At 35.8% G+C, this 23,076-nt stretch overlaps 1 protein-coding gene and 1 pseudogene across 1 annotated transcript in view; both read right to left on the bottom strand.

The window, feature by feature from the left end:
* The window catches only part of GREB1L (GREB1 like retinoic acid receptor coactivator), a 255,520-nt gene that overhangs the window by 149,220 nt on the left and 83,224 nt on the right, over positions 1 to 23,076 (bottom strand). The window contains 1 exon segment of the mRNA XM_033087644.1: positions 846 to 947. The gene's annotated coding sequence lies outside the window, so the exon portion shown is untranslated.
* Positions 21,827 to 22,732, bottom strand: LOC117038704 (40S ribosomal protein SA-like; annotated as a pseudogene).

Raw genomic sequence — 23,076 nt, 5'->3', positions numbered from 1 at the left:
TCCAGGTTAAACTCTAAAGTCTCTAAGGTCAGGAATTAGGATTTGCAGGAGCATCACCTCAGCTCAATGTCTCACGCACAGTATGTCCTCATCAAACAACTGTGGGATTGAATTGACTTTAATCTGAAAGCTACGATGTAGAAACTGACCAACTCGCTAATACTGTCAAGCAGTGATTTTTAAGTTTTCAGACTTGGAATAAACAGTCCCTCCTCTTAATCTTTTATTCTCTGTTTTTCATTAAGAGGTAATTAGGGTACCACCACTCTGGTATGTGCTATTTTGTCTTTGGAGTTTAGGCCCTACTGGTAGCTAGACAGGCTCTGTTACCATGGATGAGCTACAAAGCATTTCTGGCCCTTCTGAGTCCTTTTTAGTAAAAGTCAAGTGATTGGACGCGACGACTGCTGATGCCCCTCTTCATTTTAAAATCCAAAGATTCCATGACCCCTAGAAAACCTGTAAACCACACCCAAGAACCACTACCTTATAAAGCTCAATTAAAACATGGGCTCTGTGTTTTATTATTAAAAACATCCTCTCTCTATAAAACTGGGTTACAATCTGCAAAGCGTATCACTTTGAAAAATGAAGATACTGACACTTTATATTTAATTATTGCTTTGACTGATGGTTAAAGCATTTTATCAGATGCAAGTCTGTTTTTTAATGGTAGGTTTACTCAATAATCAAATGAAAGGGCCCCATCGTTCACTTTGGTAGTAAAAAAAAGAGAAGAAAGCTGGAAGAATATGAAACAGCATCTTGGATCTCACATGGACCTTGGTAATACTTTTCCTTTTATTTTTTTTCAGATGAGATATCAAAGAGTGTAAGTGACTTACTCAAGATTATAGAAATTCGAAGTGGCAAGGCTGGTACCAGAGTCCAAGGCTCCCAATCATATACTTTCTTTATTTAAAACAGCCAAAGTGGTTAAAAATCTCCTGAAAGAAAAAAAAACACAGATGAGGTGAAATGCCAATTGGTTGAGTTTAAACAGAGACTCTACTTTGTTCTTTCCAGGTTCAATAATAAACAATTCTAGTGATTAGCATGAAGGGCTGGCAGATGAAACATTCTGACTCCTAAACAAAAATATTTGTATTTTGCATCACAGTTAGTAAATCAATTGTAAAAATTAAAGTAAATGGAAAACAAGGAGAATTGAAAAACACAGAACACAGATTTCCTTCACTCTTTTGGAAGACAGATTGAAAAATAGAAAATCCCTGTGGCTTCCTTCATTAGCAGCCAGGGTGGTGAATCCCACTGTAAATCCCACTTATAAAGGCTCATGGCTACCTGCAGAGCCTCGGAGTACCAATCACATTAGGGAAGACACTAAATGACCAAAGGAAGCCATGAAGGTCTGGGAAAGCTAGTGAACAAAAGGCAGCATTCCAAATGCCATTGCTCCAGTCTGAATTGTAAAATGCCTGGATTTCAGAACCCTAAAGCAGATTAGCTTAAGGCAACAAAAGATTCAAATAAAATACAAAGAACTCATTTTGACACATTAAGAAACTGTCTTCATTAAATCATCAGGTGCTGAAGTATAATTATTAAAAAAAATAATAATAATTCCACCTAAGTTGTGTTTGAAGCAATGAGGTCTTAGAAGAACAGGGACCTAAAAATGATATTTTTTTCTAGCTCAGCTCTTCATTTTTATGTTTTAAAAATTTTTTATATTTTTCAATTACAGTTGACATACAATATTATATTAGTTTCAGGTGTACAACATTAGACATTTATATAACTTACGAAGTGATCTCCCTGATAAACCCAGTACCCATATGACACCATACATAATTACTACAATATGACTGACTATATTCCCCATGCTATACTCTACATCCCCATGACTATTTTGTAACTACCAATTTGTACCTCTTAATCCCTTCCCCCTTCACCCATTCTCCTATCCCCTCAACCTAACCATCAAAATGCCCTTTGTATCTGTGAGCTTGTTTTTGTTTTGACTATTCGTTTATCCTGTTCTCAAGATTCCACATATAAGTGAAATCATACGATGTTTGTTTTTTTCTTTCTGACTTACTCCACTCAACTCAGTACCCTCTAGGTACATCCTCTAGGTTATTGCAAATGACAAGACTTCATTCTTTTCTATGGCTGAGTTATATTCCATTATATGTAAGTATCTCCTCCAGTCATCTTAAAAGTGGTTCTTGAATACAATGTGTTCATGACCAAAATTCATGAGCTAGACACACTGGCCTTTTTCCCTTTTAATTTTCCTGATATTTTAAAGGACTGTAATAACTTTAAAATTTTGTTGTACACATCATTTCAATTTTACCACTCTGCTCACGAGTGCCACTTTAAATACCAACTAGAAAAACTCAGATCTCTTCAGCTGTAAGTGATTTTCCTTCCACATTGTTGCCTCATTTACAAAGAAAATAAGTAATACCTTTGGGTATGAATTGTCAAAATGAAATGCAACAAAACTTTAGGTCACGGTATCATTTCCATCACTTCACATGCCTGTTTTGCTTTTGTTGCAAAGTTTAAACTCAAATACAATTTAGATGCTTAAACTTGAAAATGTGGGAGGAAAACCTTCACTTCCATGTGGAGAAATCTGAGATTCGTTGTTTGTTTTCTTTTGTTTGTTTGTTTTTGGAGGGGAGGAGTTAGGGAATTATGTCAAATAAATTTAATAACTTCCAATATTGTTTGCCAGTTTTATTCACTAAGGTATCCATATTTCTAAGCCTACTAACGCTGACGTAAGATAGAAATAATTAATTATTGAAAGTCCTATAAAAAGACACGGTCACTGACAATATGTGTACTATTAGATCAAACAGTCTTCTACTCAACATTTCAGGTGTACAGACCATCAGTGATTCTGAAATTTTACAAATGTATTTAGAGACCTCTTTATGAGTAGCAGGTAGGCAAAAATGGTTCTGATAATCTAAATATTCCTAAAAGCCTAAAGCCAAAATTGAAGCATAATAATGAGAACACTTCCCTAAAATTTCTTTTTTTTGAAAATTAATTTCTCATCATACCTCCTCAGTTTTGTTTAATTATAATAATCACCTTTCACCAAGAACAAAAGTAGTTTAGCTCCCACTTTCCCTCTGAGAGATAATCCCATTGTTTTGTCAAACCCTAATAGGGTCATAAGCAAGGCTGCACCAACACAGAAACAAACAGTTAACACCTAATGAGCTGATGTCACCTGGGGCCTTCTGGCCAGGTGATAACTTTTACTTCATTTGTGTTCAAGTGGAAAAACAATAGAAAAGTTCAATGAGTCTGAACTCTGAAAAGCTTTTTGGCCTTACTACTCCTCTATGTTTATGATGATGTAATAATAAAATTACAATAAGGTTAAAATTTTTTATAATATTTCTTTAAAAAACATAAGTCAGTCACCTTTGTTGGACAGAGGAAAAAAGAAGTATCGAGATAAAGGATCTCGTAGCTGAGCCATATTTCAAGTTGGTTGCACTCACTACCCAACAAACTCTCAACTGAAGAAACCCTCATCAGTGTTGTGCCCTCTCTGGCTTTTTCAGTTTTGCCACACAGACAGTGGTAGAAAAATGCCCTATCAAGTTAGTAACAGTGTATTTTCTCAGATAGCTCTGTTTTTGCTGACTGCATACATGTAGTGTCTCCTTCCATTGTCTCATCTACTTCTTCCCTCTTTGGTAGCAAGAGGCAGGACCAAAAATGAACTGACCTGTGCTGCTCCATAGAAAACAGGCAGTGTGGTGAGTAATAAATCTGATTCAAATCATGTTCTACTACTTTACGATCAGGTGGCTTTAGGCTAGTTATCTGCAAAATGGGAATAATATCTATTTTATAGAGTTAGAGAAGATAATGTATATGAAGCACCTGGTATATATTAGGCATAAAATAAATGTTATACTCTTCCTTATATAAATCCGTAAACACAAGAATAGTGCTTTTATACTGTATAGAGTTCTTGCATGCATATTATCTCATTTAATCTTTATAAGATTAACATACTCATATGTAGCCAAGTACTCAAATATATGTTCTCTGACTCCAGAACCAGTGTTTTTTTCTATTATGGTGCTATGTGAGGGGTTGTGGTAATGGAGACCACATTTGTATTCCTAAATTATCAGCTCCTGTGGGTGGGGTTGGGGGGCATGAACTGAACTGGCAAAGTAAGTAAAAAATAGATATACAATCAAATGAACCCATAGCACTTAGTAGGGCAAATGCCAGAGGGATAACATGCCCCTGTGGTTCATCAATAAAGTATCCTTTACTGATTATTTTTTTTAAAAGCAATGAGAATAAAAAGGAAATAATTATAATGTCCTAGGTTCTAGCTCTTTATAAGAATATGATAATTTTAGGTTGATCAAAGAAAAACTTATGAAAATAACAAACCTAATAAATATTATCTTCACCTAAGGTTGAGAAAGGTTTCCTAATTGTCATTAGATGCAACCAACATTTAAATTAACCGAAATTTTCTAATCAACACCTCAGAACTACATTGGGAGCTTCGAGACACTTCATTTAATCCTCATAACATTTTGAGATACATATTGTATTCATTACATGGGAATACAGACTCCAAAAGATTGAGTGATTTGTTTGAGAAAGGTTGCAGTGCCAAGATTCAAACCTGTATCTTTTAAAGCCCCTTTCTTGTGTTCTTCAAGCTGTCACACTATGTTCTTTACAGTAACAGAAAAGAATAAGTGAAATGGTCCAAACTACAATCATAATTGTTATTTAAAACTCAAGAGAGAAGAATGAAAGTTAGATTGGTTAAACGTGAGTTTACTTACACAAACGGTGAAAATCCCTAAATAGATATTTCAGGACAGAATGACATCCAAAAAGAATTGGTTTAGATTTGAAAACAATTTTTTAAGTTATTCCTGACCTATTACAGAAGTCAAATTAAAAGAAAATGGGATTTCTACCTCACTCTTACATGATTCTATATAATTTTGATGCTACTATTGGCTTTTTTTTAGACTTTAAATTTTCTAATGAAATAGATTTAAAACTTAACCTAGAATGACAATGTTTCATCCAGGAATATGATCTTCACCTTGTTATGACCTTTCATTCTACTACCTACCCTGCAAACATTTTTGTGGAGAAGCAAAATATAAGGAACCTCCTAGTGGAGTTGAGGCCTGTGGACCGATAGCATAAGTTGGAAGGCAAAGTGCTCTTTATTTTGGATAGAAGGTGAAGAAACAAAGAGAATCCTAGGAAGAAACTGCATGGAGAAACACGTGATCACAGGTATGGATGTAGGCAATCAACAGTCAAGTGAGGCGGCCTGGGTCCGTCCTGTTTCCTTGGGTGCCCAGAGAAGCTCTGAAAGTCACTCTGCTGGTTGGATGGTGGTGGTGGTGGTGGTGGTGGTAGTAAGTGCTGAATGATAAATCAGGAGTCATAGTGAGGAAGAATAGAACCAGTAGTTCCCATGTGTTTCAGCAACTACTAAGCATTTGCTGTATTTGACCGGAATGTAACAAAATAGAAAATGTGGTTGGAATTACCACTGATTTTTCTTGATGAAACCAGTGTGGTCACTGAGATACCCTTTTGATCTTGGAATCATTTAGATTAGTGTTTCTTGCAAAGTCTAGTTCAAAGACTGCATCAGAATCACTTGAAGAACATGTTTACCATATAGATTCCTTATCTTCTCTTTCAGAGGTTTTTGAGTCATGGTTCTAGGGAAGGACTCAAGAATCTGCAATTTGAATACCACAGAAAGTGTTGCCAGATTTTGCAACCCTCACCTCTGATGATTCTATGACACTAGAGTTTAAAAACCACTTATTTGGATTTGAAAAAAAGAGAGAAGAGAATAAAATTGTGTACGATTGTTAAACAGGATGCTTATTTGTAACAATTGGCCAAACACATTAAAAAGAAAGAAAAAATAACTTTACAGTCTGATCCTAGGACTAGATACTTGACTGCTTTGTGCTTCAATCTCCTCCTTTGGAAAATGGAAACAAATGATGGCACCTGCTAAGGCCCTTGCCATTCTGTGATTACGGTCCAAGGAGGTACTTAAGAGCATAAGAGAGTTAGGAAAGGACATTTTGCCATGACAACAGCAACTTGCTCCTGGGATAAGCATCAGGTCCACCTCCCACCACTTCTTGGGTGCCTGTGGCATTTGACCTTTATGTATTCCTTTCAGGCTGCACCTAGCAAGGAACTAGAGATAAAAAATAATAATAATAATAAAAAATAAAACCACATTGTTTATCAACTAGATTTTAAACTGTAAAACCTTAAAAAAGAAATCAATAAATGGAGCACTAAAAACAAACAAGAGAATCCCAGCAATTCCTGAGAAATACTGTTCTCATAAAAACCATTGGAATGACTATGCTTAGGATCCAAAGGAAAAAACCCAACTCCTCTAGATTTTGTATTCTATTCCCCCCCTACCAATGGCCTCTAACCAAGTTTTAAGTAATGATCATTGGATCCTACGATTCACGAAGGGTGGGTTTCTTCACATGCATATTATGGATTATTCACTATGTAATAAAAGGCATCTAGTCTGTGAAATTCTGAGGTGAGCATGGCTGCAAATGATATTTCTACTTCACAGAAGTTAGACCAAAAAATTGCAAAATTATTAAATACCAATTATTAAAGTACTTCATTAAAGAATGAATGCCAGAAGGCAGGGGAGTTCTGAGAAGTCTGCAAAGATAAATTCTGATGACTAGCAGTAAGTATCCTGTTAGTAAATGCCCGTGTGCCTCAGAAATCATGGTGTTGCTACCTGTAACATCCTGCTCTGGGTTGCAGAAGTCAGTGTAAGCCATAAAGGGAAATAAATTTAAAAATTAGTCACATTAAGTGGAGTTCATGTACATAAATAAGAATAATCTGATTCAGTGTAAGGGGGACCCAACAGAATGTGTTTGCTTATTTAAGTTTTCTGGCTGTGTTACTGTCATTAAGTCCTGTTGTTTTCCTACTAAGAGATATGTGGAAGGCCGGTGTCATTCCTAATTCAAGGGCTTTATTTTGTTTCTTTCTATATAATGATGTTCTTGGCCTATTAAAGCAGTCAGGGTCTTTCCTTATTGTAGCTGCACAAGTGACTTGACAGAAGGAAGACACCTGATTCACACGACCAGGCATAGCAATGGGAGTATGTGAACTTTCAACAAAAGAGGAAGCTTTGTAGCAGATGTGAAGAAGTAAAGTTTATTTTTCCATTTAGCATGTTTATTTAAGTAAGAAGGAAGGAGACAGGGGCTGCTTCCCATTCCAAACTGCTCAGGGAATGACCTTTTTTTCCCCTTTCTTTATAAATGAACAAAGTTGGCTATTGCAGTTTCCAGAGGGATCTGGAAAGGAATCAAGTCACTAATGATTACATTTCATCCGTAGCTAGTTTAACCTTTGAAACCTGCCAATCAACAGAGAAGACCAAGAGGGAAGGTCAATGCAACCTTGCTCATCTAGCATTCTCTCACTGTTTACACGGAAAATGATTTATTACGGAAATCATTTAAAGAAATTTTAAGCAACTATAGAGACTATAATCAAGGTCTTCCTAAGAGCATTTAAGAGCTGAGAAACTCTCAAGTCCTGGTTAGTTTATTTTCCCTTTTAATCGTTGTGTATAACAAGCAGAGTGATAGAGCTTTTACATTTAAAACAACATAACCAAGAAAAACATCTAACAGAGTGATAGAGCTTTTACATTTAAAACAACATAACCAAGAAAAACATCTTTTGTCCTTGATTCATCTATCTTCTGACATTATTTTGGTCTGACACACCATTTGTTTCTAGACTGAAGATCGTCTTGGTACTATATATCCAAAGACGCACACAATCTTTTTCACAGCTTGTTGAAACATTCCTCTTAATGCTGAAGCTATTATATACTACTAGTAAATAGTATAAAATACACCACAAAACAATAACTGGTATTTTGATCATGTATTCATTATCAAAAAGGCCAGGCTACAGAATATTAAGTGACCTTCCCCTATTATTCATTTACACATCCATTTCTAAAAATAAACATCTCCTCTTCTTTCCTCATAATATCCCCTTCATAAGCTTCTTGCAGAAAAAGAGAAAATACCATCAGTAAGATTGATGGAGCACTGGTAACATATTTCAGGTACAAATGACCCACTTTTATGTACTGCCAGAACAACTCTGTAAGGGTTTAGGAAGGAGAAATCCTGAAGTTCTTTTCCAGTGAATTCACACAGCTGGTGGTACCAAATGATTGTTCTCTTTTAACGGCAGGGTCAGAAAGACGAAGAGAAGCATTTTCTATAACTGGCTACAGTTTTTATCAATTAGTAAAGCTTTTTTTCTTCAAATGTTTTATATCACCAAGATTAATTACCTCCAGTTTTAATTAAAACCCTCTCAAAAGTTAACTCATTCTCCTAAGAGTGCAAGAATGTCATAACAGGATAATTTTTCTTTCAGGAAGACATGTAAAATGTCCCCTCTGTTTGTTGAAAGGAAAAAAGGGATTGCACCTACCCCTACACTTTTATTTTTTGGAATTTTTTCTTAAAAACTTTGTGTGCTTCATGAAAATCATCACTTTATCAACTTTAAAACTCATATTGAAAATAGAATATGTCAAATTTTAGATCCTGCGTGAAACGGAAGAATCCTAAATTTCGAATTTAAATCTGTTCATGTAAGTATCACAATCAAGTGTGAATTAAAATAAGACTCACGCATTTGGTCTTGGCTATGACTCTCACGAAGATCTGAATCCTGCCCTACAATTAGTGCATTCACTGCAAAACTTACAAGTACTAACATCAGCTAATACTTAATGCTCAGTTTAAAGATTTTCTTCCATGCAATCTAGTAGTTGATTTTTATTTAGTGTAGCTACCATTTCACAGCAGTAGTATTGGGAGCCCAGGAAAGGCAGGGAAAGAGTGTTTAGAGTGGGAAGGTCACTGCACATCTATTCTTAAGGCTCGAATGTAAAAGTGTGCCACTGGTGATGCAAATTCACGGAGCCACTAAAATAATACATTATACATAGTATTAATATTTGATACAATTAGTAAATAAACGTGTGTGTGTGTGTGTGTGTGTATGTACAGTAATGCATCCTTCCAGACATTAGACTCTGGGGAACCGATTTGTATTGTAGGTACAGTCTCACCCTTGGGTATAAAGCCAAATAGCAGTTTACCAGCAACATGACACGCCGAGTCCAGGGAGAAGTAATAACTCATCTGAAGGAAAGCGTCTCCCTATCTACAGAAGAGGCAGTAAAAATAAAATAGAAATATGGCTGCTCGGTCCATTTACTGTTGCAGCAAACAGCCCTGCACTCAATACTTCAACAGTCACTGAGGACATCACTGTATTTCAGTGCAGCAGAAGAGCAGATCTTTATAATTAGGACCCTGGGTCAGTTAATATGCATTATTTAAAAACTGGAGTATTAAGTAATGTATTACAGGAAGATCATTCACTGAAATAATAATATTTTTTAAGTTTTAAGACTTCAGCTACCTGGAAAATACAGTTTCTGAAACAACTACTCTTATGTTTTACGCAGTGTATTTTGGCTCTAACTTTCAAAGGTTTTTCTGAATGCTGATTTGTTATGCTTGGAGAAGTTGCGCAGACTATAAATATCTTAAATATTATCACTATTTACACCTAGATCAAATTATACAATTAAGAGTTGAATTTTTTAAGGATACCTTTTCAGATCATAGAATTATTTGCCTCATTAAAAACTGTGTTTAGTAATCTGTTGTACAAGTTTTTGATTGTACTGCCATATCTCTTCTTCTACATTATTATAACAAGATATCATTCCTGGCTTGTAATAAGTTGTCATCTATACTATTATAATTTTAAAATCTGATGTACTAACTTGGGTATTAAGGCCTCTCAAGAGATTTACATGAGGAACGGGAGGAGGAGTTGCTTGAAACAAAAATTCCCGATTCATTAATTACTTGTTGAACGTCACAATGTCATGGACGTAATCCACTAGTCTTGGAGGACGCTGAGAATAAGAAGATTTCAGAGTCGTTGAAATCTTTAACTCTCTTTCTTTGAAAATCTTCTGTCACAAGTCAGAAGGATAATGTCTCTTTTCACCCAATGAGAAAGCTGTTCTCACACGAGCATAATTAATCTTCTGACACCATGACAAAGAAATTCCTTAAAAGGATTTCTCCGATTTCCTCTCAAGACAGAAGATTGTCTTTATCCATCATCTGTTCTTCCTGATCCCTTCTTTTTGAATATCCACATCAGCAGAATTGTCCATCAGAAGAGACAGCAGGAGGGAAATCTCTGCATGATTGATAGGGCCCCAATGCTCTGCAGGCCTATTTAAGTGCAAGCATCTATTGTTGCAAACTTACTTTACAGCAGTTAAACAAATATAATAGTCAACAATTCAACCATTGTGCAGCTTAGACTTGACTAAAACTAGTTAAGTGAAGTTTACTAATGACAAGGCACTGATTTTGAAGCCAGATAAAAATTCTGCAGATAAATTAGCCTGATAGCTCCTTAGAAAAAGAAAATTCTCAGTCATGCAACAGTATACGTATATTAGAAAGTGTTATATACTATACTGTATGTAAATGTCTGATACTTTTTATACTAACAGTCACTGAATATTTCTTTCCTACATCAGGGCTATCTGGAAAAAACATTCCAAAACTTTATATGTTACCATCCCAAAAAATCAGGTCTCTCAAAGAAAAAACATACTACCAACACTCCCTTAAATTTTTTTTCAGACTCATCATAGCCAAGCTCTTCCAAAGAGAGGTTTAGGTATGTCTATGTGTTTGTTATCCCATGTATGAAAACCAAAACCAAACCAAAGACCATTTGAGACTCCTTGAGTACTTGCCTCTTCCTTAGGTGGAAGGAATGAACCAAAACACTGTAGGTCAGTTTCAAATGGAGGAGCAAAGCATCCAGGCAGAGGCCCAATCCACAAAAAATGCAAGCCTGGCTGCACTTTCAAAGCAATGCACACGAAATGGATACCGATCTAGACATCTCACGAGGCTATGGCTAACAGCACACCCAGTATCAACAGTAAAGGTTACGGCCTGCTCTGTGTTCTCTATAGATGGTGCCAAGAAAGGCCCCTTAAGCCCAGACACTAGGACACACTGACACTATGTGTTCTGTTTGTACCACAATGACCTTGACTACTCAATTCTGGACGCACCCTGTGAAAATATTTGTTTATCCTTCCAATCCCCAAACAGTGAGGCCAGCCTTCACACTGCCTCCAGCTCACTGGTGTGAGGGCTGGTCAGATGGACATGGTCCATCTTGGCATGGTCAGATGGACAGGCTGCCACTGCTTGACCCACCGTGGGGCTTCTCCTCCAGCTGACCTGCCTCCTCCAGCTAAGAACAGCTACCGATGGCTGGCCCACAGCCAAGACCCACACGTTCTGCAACAAGTGGCTTAGTTGTGGTTTTTCTTAAATAACAGAGTTATATTCAGGATTGATTATCCCTTTGACGACCTAGGAAAAAAGTTATATCCAGGATAAAGAGCTGGGAAAATCCTTGTGGATAAAGAGGGACACTAAGCAGTTTGAATGTAGAATACAGCACAGAGTTTGCACGTAGAGAAGCTGGAAGCCAGCAGAGAATGAGCTGGTAGTAAAAGTAACATAGAAGAGAGGGCCAGATGAGGAATGTAAGGGTACAGCCCAGAGGGGACTCTTAAATGTTCGCTCACCAGCCCAGGACCCAGAAATCTCTCCAGGGCTCACATCACCAACAGCTTCACATTGTTAGTTAACAGCGCTTTTGTGACTGGCCTGTCTTCCCAACAGGATTGTGTGTGTATTACGGCGGGGGCAGGGGGAGAGCAATCCTTGTCATTTTTGTATGCCTGTTACACGTTGTATATAGCATCTTGTCAAGATCAGTAAACATTTACTAACCGGTTAGAATGGAACTTGAGTAACAGGCTATTGGTGCTGCCCAAGGCCAAGTAAGACCCAAGAAGGGGACAGGCAAATCTTCCTCTTTTCCACCCACAACACTGAGGTCTGTGAAATTTAAGTCCAAGTTCAGTAGGAATATCCTCTTGCCTATGACGATCCTTGATGAGAAAAACCCCTCCATTATGTGTGGGAAATCTCTATACCTTCCTCTTAATTTTTCTATAAACCTCAAACTGCTCTAAAAAAAAAATGTCTTAAAAAAAAAAAAAGCCAAAAGCAAAACAAAACAAAACTCACAGTGCTCACAAAAACTCAGGGAAAAACAAACATTTCATTCTTTTGCCTTTCAGAGATATCTTTGTAAGAAAAGGATCTGTTGTAATGTGGTCCATTACAAATATTTGACTAATTGTGTTTGTAGAACTGACTTTAGATTAAGACATGCATTGACTATATCCTAACTCCCCCATTTTCAAGGGTGAACATGATTCATTCTCTCTTTGTCTCGGTTATTTCACCTATAAATTAGAGACAATCATGGCTGCACCTTACAGGGAGTTTGTAAAGATTAGATGTAAATCCTAGCATTTGGCAAACACTCAGCTCCTAACAGCTGGTTTTTATTCATTCTCTTGCCCCTTCCCCTAATTCACACAGCTCTCTAAGTGGGCACAGCCAGCTCTATTTCTGGGAGTTTATCTTGAGACACACACACGCACTTATGTGCAATATGGGAGCTTCGGGGGCTAAGAAAAGAGCAGGCCCAACAGACTGAGCTACACGGACACTTCTGAGCCACTGAAAAAAGAAAAAAAACAAGAATGAGGAAATTAGGTAGAAAAAGCAAAAAAGAACAGGGCAGGCCAGGGTGACACAGGGCTGAAAGCGGACAATTTCTCCATTTGAACGACTGCAGGCCTGTGTGTGCCTCATTCTGCCTCCTCCTGCTCAGCTTCACCACCTGGTTTCCTAGTTTTTCTGACCCGATTTTCAGGTTGGGGTCTACCTGGGATACACGAAGCACATTCCGTACTTGTTTTTATTTCCACTCAATTCAACACATGCTTATTGTGTTCCTGTGGGTGCCAAGCATTAAGAGATGCCGAAGATGAATTCGTGAATAAGACTGTACGATCCAGAAATTCACAGCTCAGAGGGACCGACATGAAAACTACACACCGCGTAATAGAGAACATACCTAGTCGGGAACACAGAAGAAGGCTTGGGAGGCAGAGAGGGAGGGGACGGCACTCAGGCAGGACTTCAAAGATGAGCAGGATTGACATGACAGAGAAAGGATGGGGTTGAAGACACTCCACATAAAGGAACTGTGGGGCCAAAGAAGTAGGTGTCACTATATGTGTGTGTCTGAGTCCTAGAGTGCATGAGGCAGAATGGCAGGAATTAGGCTACAGAGTGAAGCTGGATTAAGAAAGGCAATTAGCCTTAAAATTTTAACAGGTAAAGGGGCGTCCTGAAATATTGTAGGCAAAAGAGTGACATGACCCAATTTGTTTTTCAAAAAGATAGTTTGTAGGACAAAATGGAAGATACTGGAATGGGAATAGGAAAGGAACAATAAAAAATGAGAGAGCTTGGGAAGGAGATAGTTGAAACGGTCTGGCAAATGACAATCAAGGACTAACAAGAATGGAGATGGGATGTTATTTATGGAAGACTTATGTAGGATACTGAATTGATGGAATTTAGTGACCTACTGGACATAAGATGTAATGAGGGAAGAAGAAACCAAGGGTAACTGAGAAGTTTCTAGTTTGAGCACTTGAGTAAACGTCATGCTATTTATTTGGAGGTGGAAGTGATGGAAGTATTGCCCTGTTTCTGTGTGTGTGATTTTGCAGAATCGTATTCCTGAAGGCCTTTTGTTCAGCCTATGTCACTAACACCTGGACCCTACAGGAGGGAATTTAAGAATAGATTGAAACCTTAGAAAAATAACATTTTTCAATTTGTTTTTAATAAGGTATTTTTTTACTTCTACGTCATTTCCAAAGGAATCCTATGACACCCACTATAAACACTAATTTTTAACAGTTGCCTCAGAAATTCAAAGTTTCATGGTTTACTTCATCAACCGAATGGGTCAATGGATTCTGTGGCTAGACCAGGCTGTAAGCATGAGACAGCTAGGTGAAAAAAGAAAAAAAGAGCAGACATCTGCCAAAAGGCTACGTGAGCCAAATGGGAAATGAGAGCACGTTTAGAGAAAGAAGTAGAAGGAACAACAGGCTGGTTAATACCTCTATTTTACTGCTAAAGAAATTTCTAAATGGGAAGAACTTGTTTAATGATTATTTTCATATATGAGAGGTCTGGGTCAAAGAGAACATGAATCCTTTTTAGAAGGTAGCAGTAGTCTTATTCTCGTATTATTGTTTTAGAGGCATCTATTATATCAGATTAAAGGATGATTTGTGTTAACAATTAACTAAAGTGTTGCAAATATAAATAAAATTAATATGACATTTTAATGAAAAGCAGCATGGTATAGTCTCTAAACTACATGATTAACCAGCACATTCACATTTCTAAAAAGAATACAACATTACTGCTGAGAATGGGGAAGGATTGTGGACAAGATTGTGGAGCTTGAGCGGTCAGCTATCTTGGACCACAAGGTGTATTTAGGAATGGTGGCCATGCGTAGTGGAGCAACAGACAGAACTCAGGCCTAGATTGTGTCCTCTGGGATTTTCTAAAAGTGAGAGAAAAATAAGTCTTATTTTATTTAAGCCACTATTTCTTACCTCTTTTTTAGTCATTGCCAAATCTAATTCTAACAAAAACAACTCCTTTTAACATTTTCCCGACATTGTCTTAGTTATTTTTTGTTTAGTTTCTGGGTATGTGTGTGTAATTTCTCTCACAAAAAAACGTAGGCATTACATTGTATACACTGCTCTCTTTTTATTTATCAATTTATGATAGATATTTTCTTATGTTATAAAAATTCTGTGACACAATATTTGAAGACTATTATAGAATTCTACCATATGGATGTATCATCGTTTATAATTAATTCCCTGTTTGGGGGCATTTATTAAGTAGCTTTACTTATCGATGGATACTACCGATTTTTACAATTTATTACCTTATATGAAGACCAAAAATTACATAGCTAAACCTTCATAACAAGCCAGCAAGATAAATATTCTCTGCTCGATGGTGTTAAGCAGTGTGGCAATTATGTCACTCAATTCAATTTCTAAGTTGCATTCGAGCATAGAAGAGAGTTACGAGGAGGAACCTAGCAGACAATTTGGTTATTTGTCCACCAAAGATGTACAGTAGATAATACTACCGTCTGTATAAACTTACTATAACTAACATTTTTTCCACAGTGAACCCATTCTTTATATGTCACTTGTTTCTGATGTCACCAGTGTACGACACAGAATAAGTGTTTGAGAGGTACAGTTCTAGAATTGGATAATCAAAGTTCAAATTCTAGGTATTATACTCACTGTTTATGTAAACTTGGGAAATTCTTTAACCTCTAGCACTTCTCTTTCATCTTATAAAGGAAAATATTAACATTTACCTTGCAAGGTTGTTGTGTACTAACATTTTACCAAAAAGCTTCAGACTAGAAGGTTCACCCCCCAAAAAACATTATCTTTACAAGCTCTGTGGCAACTTTCCTAGCCTAATTGGGCAGAAGTAGGTAAGGCTTAAGTAGACTTTCTCTACTAAAGAGATTTGGTGATATCAGGCAGCTCAAAAGCTATAAAACGATGTCTAAAGTTGATATAGAGATCAATAAAACAAACTCTTACCACTCATTTTATTTAAAACCATTCTCAAATTCCAGTGAGTGTCCTAAGAATAATAAAAAGTTAGTCCTGTGTATTACCATCAAAATCTACAACTATAACATAATGTGGGAAGTGCTGTGGAAAACTGTAACCCTAGAACCCAGGAGGAGGCCTCACATGCAGCAATTAGCTTACGCCACATATGGTCTACTTCTGGAGCAAAGGGGAGTAATTCTCCTTGGACACATTTTCAACAATAAGGGTTAAAACAAAAACTGTTTCCTGGATGATTTTTAGACAAAAATTGCCAGTTACCTAGAATTTCCAGTTACCTCTTATTTTATATGAATAATGCTTTTCCTATTTAATGAAGATTTAACTTTCGCTAATGAGGAAAATGATGTGGTAGAAATAGGGATACATTTGCACTCAACCTCCCACAAACTAAGCTCTCAAATGCAGCTTTTACTCTTATCTAGAATGACAGGATAATATAGTGCTTCTTCAGTTAGTTTCAGTAAACATGAAATAAACATCTATATTCCGAGTGTATAGTCATTTCATTACGCACTATTTGTAAGAAGCGTAAGTATGTACATGCCAAATTTTCCAATAATTCAGATACTGTAACTTCTCTCTGTAGGGGTCATTGACCCAGAATTCTCGACTACTGGAAACACAGTCCTTTGTCTAAAAGTAAGTAAACAAGTATACAAACAGACACAACAGACAGCACAAAGTTCACATTCTAAAAGTATTTGCACTTCACTCAAGAGGAGCCATTCAGGCACTCACCCAAACTTGTTTCCTCTCCTTTTAGACTTAGTTTGAAGAAAGCTGCTTATGATTCCTAGTTTTTGACAGATTAAAAGGAGTGAGGTGCCAGGGACAAGGGCAATGACAATTTTTTGTTGTTGTTGTTGTTTTTAAGTGAATCTTTAAATCTGACACTGACAGTGAAGACAGAAAAATAATTTTAAAAACGAGTCAGGAGAACTTAAAATATTCAACAATCTGGAGCTATTTTACTTTAGGAGTAAGTACATGGTTCAAGTCTATAGCTTGGCCCCAAATTAAGATATTGAAAATAACCAAAATAATCAGGAGAAAATTACATGTATGAAGCAATTAATAATCTACAATAAACTTTTGAAAGATTTCTATAAAATTGTTACTTTTAAAAATCTAAGCATCTCAAAGAATAAATTCTAAAGGTCCTTTACAACTAAAAAATTTTATACATTCATGATTCTCTGGAAAAATCAGGAACTCTTTATTTCCCAGTGATTTGGGCTATACATATTTCTCTTATAAACTTTAAAAAATTAATATTTTAGTAGGCAGTGTACACCCATAGCATACACACACACACACACACACACACACACACACACAGAGGGTACCAAAAAAAAGTATACACATTTTAAGAAAGGAAAAAACTGTATTAAAATTGTAACATTCAATATATACCGGTAACAAAAGATGAATACAAGTCATGTTTGACATCTGCAATTACAAGAGGTGTTCAAAGTGGTTACCATCAGTGTAATTTTAATAATTTTTTTCCTTTCTCAAAATGTATATGCATTTTTTGGCACCCCCGGTACATATATAAAATGAATATATATGAAAAGCAACTTTTCTGCCATCCAATACTCCTCCCTAGGGACAACCACTATTACCACTGTCTTGTTTATTCTTCTGAAGAAAGATGGAATACAAAAGTAATATAAATACACACATGTACATAGGCACTTATATATTGACACAAATAGTAGTATACTACATTCTTCTGTATCTTACATTTTTCACTTCACAATAAATCTTAGCAATCTTTACATAATCAGAATATAAAGTTTCCACATTCTTTTTTATGGCTGTATAATATTCCATGATTGATTTAACCAGTTCACTACTAAACTATCCAATCTTTGGCTATTACCAAGAATGCTGCAATGACTAATTGTATAACTATTAACAATACAACCATTTCAAATATGTACCTCACTAGGATAAACTCCTATAAGTAGAATTGCTGGGTATGTACGTGCATTTAAAATTTTGATCGATATTGTCAAATTGCTCTTCATAGAAATTAATTTTCACCAACAATGTATGAGAGAGCCTGTTTCACTGTAGCTTTTCCCACGGAATCATAAGTTTTAGATCTTTGATTATTTAATTAGAAACTGAAGTCTATAAACAGTATTATTTCATTGGAAATGGAAATGAAAAGACAAATTTGGAAAAACAGTAGCTCTATGCAGTTTTAATTTGTATTTGTCTTATTATGTGTGAAGTAAAGCATCCTCTCAAGTTTAAGAACCATTTAAGTTCCTTTGAAATGTTTGTTCATGTTCTTTACCCATTTTCCTACTTTTTGCTGATGTAAAAGCACCCTTCACAAATTAAGAGAACTAGCCATTTTGTTGATATGTTACAAATATTTTTCCAGTTTATCATTTGTCTTCTGACTTTTAATTATATTATTATACAATTTTTATTTCTATGTAGTGGAATTTATCAATTTATTTTATTTTCCAACTTTGTCTTTCCTAATTTAGATTAACAAATCCCATGTTTACTACTATAATTTTTATACTTAGATATTTGATTCATTTGTAATTGATTTTGGCATAAGATATGGGAAAAGGATAAATTAACTTTTTTCCAATTGCACCCAATTAACTTAAGCTCATTTACTGAATACTGCATCTTTCTCCATGTGAGTTGAAAGATTGTTATGATAGCTTAAATTCCAGTATGTATTTGGGTGTCTTATAATAACTTCAATGTTATATATGTTATAGTTTCATAGCTGTTTTACTATCTGACAGAGATTGTCCTTCACACTACTACTGTTCTTATTTGGAATTTAAAAAAAGTTCTTGCTTAATTTTACATATGAACTTTAGAATCAGCTTTTCTGGTTCAAAAATCATTTTGCTATTTTTATTGAGCTGTCATTAAATTTATATATTAATTTAGGGTCATCTATAAATTTTACCATTTTGGAGCTTCTTACTGAAGAACATGGATTAACTTTCCTTTATGGCCCTAAGTAGCATTTTAAAGTTGTCATCACCTAGATCAGGTCTTCTCAACCTCAGCACAATTGAAATTGGACAATCAAAAATATCTCTAGATATGCTCAGATGTCTCCAGTAGAGCAAAATCAACCTCAGTTGAGAACCAATGATCTAGAACAAACATAACATACTTCACTTTAAGTTTAATATCAGGGTCCCCCCCTCCTTTTCTTGCTAATCTAAATGGTATCTTTGCTTTTAATATGTCATCTGGTTAGTTGTTTGTATTATTTAAACACTACTTATTTTCACATTTAGATTTTATATCCAGCCACTTTATGAATTCTCTTATTGTTTACAATAGCTTTTCAGTTGCTTCTCATGAGTTTATGAAGTAGATAATCACATCATCTGGAAAGTAATTTCACCTCTTTTTCTATACTTTAAATTTTTTCTCTCTCTTTTCTAACTGCATTGTGTAGTAGCTCACAATAATGCTAAATCAAATTGGTAATAGTGAACATCTTTATTCAGAATGCTTCTAATACTTCCCCATTAAGCATGATGCTGCTTTGGGGCGGGATACAGAGTGTATCAAAGGAAGTATGCACCTCTTGCTATTTTTTAGGAGTTTTTAACCAAAGGCAATTGTTGAAAATGCAAAGTGCCTTTTCAATATCTATGGAGATAATCATATGGTTTTTCATTAATGAAGGAAATTATTTGAACAATTCCAGAATTCCTAGAACAAGCCCCATTTAGTAATAGTGTATCATTCTTTTAGAATGCTTTTGAATGATCTGTAGTTGTCTATTTTGTGCTATCTTTGCTGAGTTTTGATACCACTCTCATTATAGCATCATAAAAAGAATTCTAAAGCTTTCCTTCTTTCAAAGAGCTTAAATAGAAATTTTTATTTCTTAGACATTCAGTAGAATTGTCCCATGAAAACATCCAGGATTGATGCCCTTTTTGACAGTAGCTCTTCAACAATTTTCTCTATTTTATTTATTGTGATTGGTGAGTTTACATTCTATATGTCTTCTAACATCAATTTTGATAATTACATTTGCCCATAGAATTATCTATTCCATTCATATTCTAAAATTTATTTGTATAGTTGATCAATATTGTCTCTTAGGATTATTTTAACCAGCTCTTTTGTGTGCGGTTGTTTCCTCGTTAGCATTTCTTATTTTGTGATTTATGCTTTCTTCCATTTTTTTGTATTCGATTATCTAGTTTTCTTCAGTTAGTTGTTCAATTCACTCATTTTTATTCTATTTTGTGTACTAATATATGCATTTAAGACAATAAGTGTTTCTTGGAATGCTACTTTAACTGTACCCAGGGCTGTACGGTATAGTAGTTAAGAACCCAAGTACTGGAGCAAGACGACTTGAATGCAAATCCTATTTACTTCATTTACTAGTTGTGAGATTAGGAAGCGAGTCACTATTCTTTGCTGTGGCTCTATTTTCTCATCTATAAAATGTGGATAATCACAGTGCGTTTACTGAAATTATGAGGATTAAATGGGTCAATGTTTTAGAGCAATGCCTGACACACAGTAGGAACTTAAATGTTTCTTGAATGAGTTAATTACATGATATATTTAATCTCTACTTTAAATCATATTAATATTTTACATTATACTTTTTTATTGCTTCTTTCTTTCAAAATGAATCTTTTACAATGTTAGCTGTATTTGCTTTCTGTATACGTGTATGTTTCTTTTGATAATTTTGAGTGTTTTTTTGTGTTTGGTAACATAACTTTATAAATTATGTTTAATCTTCTATACATTATCTACTGACTGTGAGTAATGACAAGTTTAGTATATTTCTATTCCTTTCTTTCTTCCCACTCTTTACCCTTCCACCTGATTTTATTTCATTATAATATTTTTCTGAGTTTTTAGCTTCATAGTTTTAATTATACTTATCCATCTATTCTTTATTTATCAGACTTAAATGATATCATTTTACCATTGGCTATAAAAGATAAAGAAATCAGGGTTCTTCAATCATCACAATATTCCTTCACCATTTCCCCCCATTTTTTTACATTACTGTTAAGTTTTTAAAATTTATTTTTTCCCAAATATTTTAGTCTTATTTTCATAGTTAAATTCTCCTCCATTGAATATAGTTTATTCAATATTCACAAATGACTTTTAGGAGCTATATTCCTGAGTTTTTACATTTGCCCATAGAATTATCATTTGCCCATAGATTATTATTAAAAATCTTTGTCTATTACCTTTAAGTTAAATGACAGTTTGCCTGAGTATGAAATTTGGGGGTAGGAAGACACATTTTCTCCTTGTATATTTATACAGACCATCTACCTATTAGAATTGACTACTGCTCTACAGAAGTCTCAGGATGGCCAGATTTTCCCCTTTTGCAGATGACTTGACCCTTTTGCTTCTATCTTTCAAATCAATTCAATTTCATAGGATATGTCTTTATGTTGATCATTGTGCTCTAATTTTTTAAATGCTGGGATATAGTGTTTTCAATTTGTTGATCAAAGATTTCTTTAATTTCTGATGAAGTTTCTTATATATCTTATATTATTTTTCATCTTTATAAAAAAATCTTCTTTTGGGGCAGTAGTTATACAGATATCAGATATCTTTTGCCTGTCATCCATATGTATCATTTTCCCTGTAATTCTTCTAAACTCTTCATTGTTATTTCATTTTGCTTTTTCTTTTCAATCTTCCTTTCTGTCCCTGACTGTGCTTTCAGAATGTCTGGTTTTGTATGCTGCTTCCAGGAAGGCCTTTGTTGCTAAAATAGTTTTGTTTTTCTCCTCCACTTATTTTCTGAGTTTTACCATACTTGTCCTGCTGATTTACCATGTATTCCCCGAACTCTTGTATTTTTGCTTTAAGCACTTGGTTTTTTTTGTTTTTGTTTTTGTTTTTGTTTAGCAGTGATTACAATATTAAATATACACACTTTTAAATATATGGGTTATTTGGTGACAATTTCTGTACGTTCATCTGGGGCAACATGTATTCCTTGTCAGTGTTTTTCATCTATAATTTTTTTCCCTTTTTATAGCTGTAACTTTGTACATATTCTGTATAGTTTCTTTTTTGATCATTATTCATAGACCAGTCCTCAGTAGCAGGCTAAGCTCTCCACTCATCAGTAGGAAACGGCTGAGTAGACACAGAAGGCACCTGCATGCCTTCAAACCAGTCTGCGACCTCAGGCTGAGCAGTAGTGAACTCAGGAGCTGGAGCAGTCCATTCACCCTGAAATTCCTCCTTGGTCACAGCCTTTTCAGCAGTGGCCTGCTCTTTCGATTCAATCTCTTCAGGGTCTCTGTAGGAGTAGAGGTCAGGCATGGCCTCCCATGGGTGCTCACGGGAGATGGTGCCACGCATGCACAGAACTTCCCAGGCCAGCATCCACCACATCAGACCCTTAGCAGGACCTCCCTTATTGTTGCAAGGGATGGCAATGTCCACATAGCATGGAGGAGAGTCTGTGTTACACAGAGCAATGGTTGGCAGGTTAACGTAAGACACCTCTATGAGAGGCTGGTGGTCAGCCCTGGGAGAGGCAACCACCAGAAGTCTCGGCTTCCAGACGGCTGCCTGTATCTGGTTAGTGAAGGTCCCAGGAGTGTAGCAGCCACCAATAGGAGTGGCTCCAGTGACAGCAGCAAACTTCAGCACAGCTCGCTGGCCGGTATTCCTGGACGATATGACACTGACATCAGCCGGGTTTTCAATGGCAACAATGGTATGAGCTGCCAGTAGAAGCTTCTCTCAGGTTCTTTTCAGATTTATGATGTAGATGTCATTATTTTTCCATTTATAGATGTACTGTTCCATTTGTAAATCAAGGTTGATGCCACCTAAGTGGGTTCCTACTGCAAGAAATTTGAAGACATCCTCCTCTTTCATTTGTAGAACATCAAGGGCTCTGGACATGGTGAAAGATTCCCTTTAAGTTATGTGGGAACAGAGAACAACGCTGTATTGGTCCCTCTCTGGGTAGCAAGGAAAGGCTAGGACCATATTTTGCGCAGCAGGAATTTACTCTTTGACACACGGTTTACGTGTGAGTAATTTGAGCTTTAACTTGTCTTCAATCAGAAGGTAACAGTAGTTAAAGCCCTGTTCAAAATATTGAGTCTTTTTTTTACTCTTGTTTCGCTCACAGACTGCTTTGTACACGTTGCCCTGGGCATTCTTTATTCAGCGTCAACTACCTTGCTTCTACTTTACGCCAAACCACTCTCGCATCAGCTTGGACACCCACTGATTTGTGCCAA

The sequence above is a fragment of the Rhinolophus ferrumequinum genome, chromosome 19 (genome assembly GCF_004115265.2).
Source record: "Rhinolophus ferrumequinum isolate MPI-CBG mRhiFer1 chromosome 19, mRhiFer1_v1.p, whole genome shotgun sequence".
Classification (NCBI taxonomy): domain Eukaryota; kingdom Metazoa; phylum Chordata; class Mammalia; order Chiroptera; family Rhinolophidae; genus Rhinolophus; species Rhinolophus ferrumequinum.
This window is presented reverse-complemented; position numbering and strand designations above follow the sequence as displayed.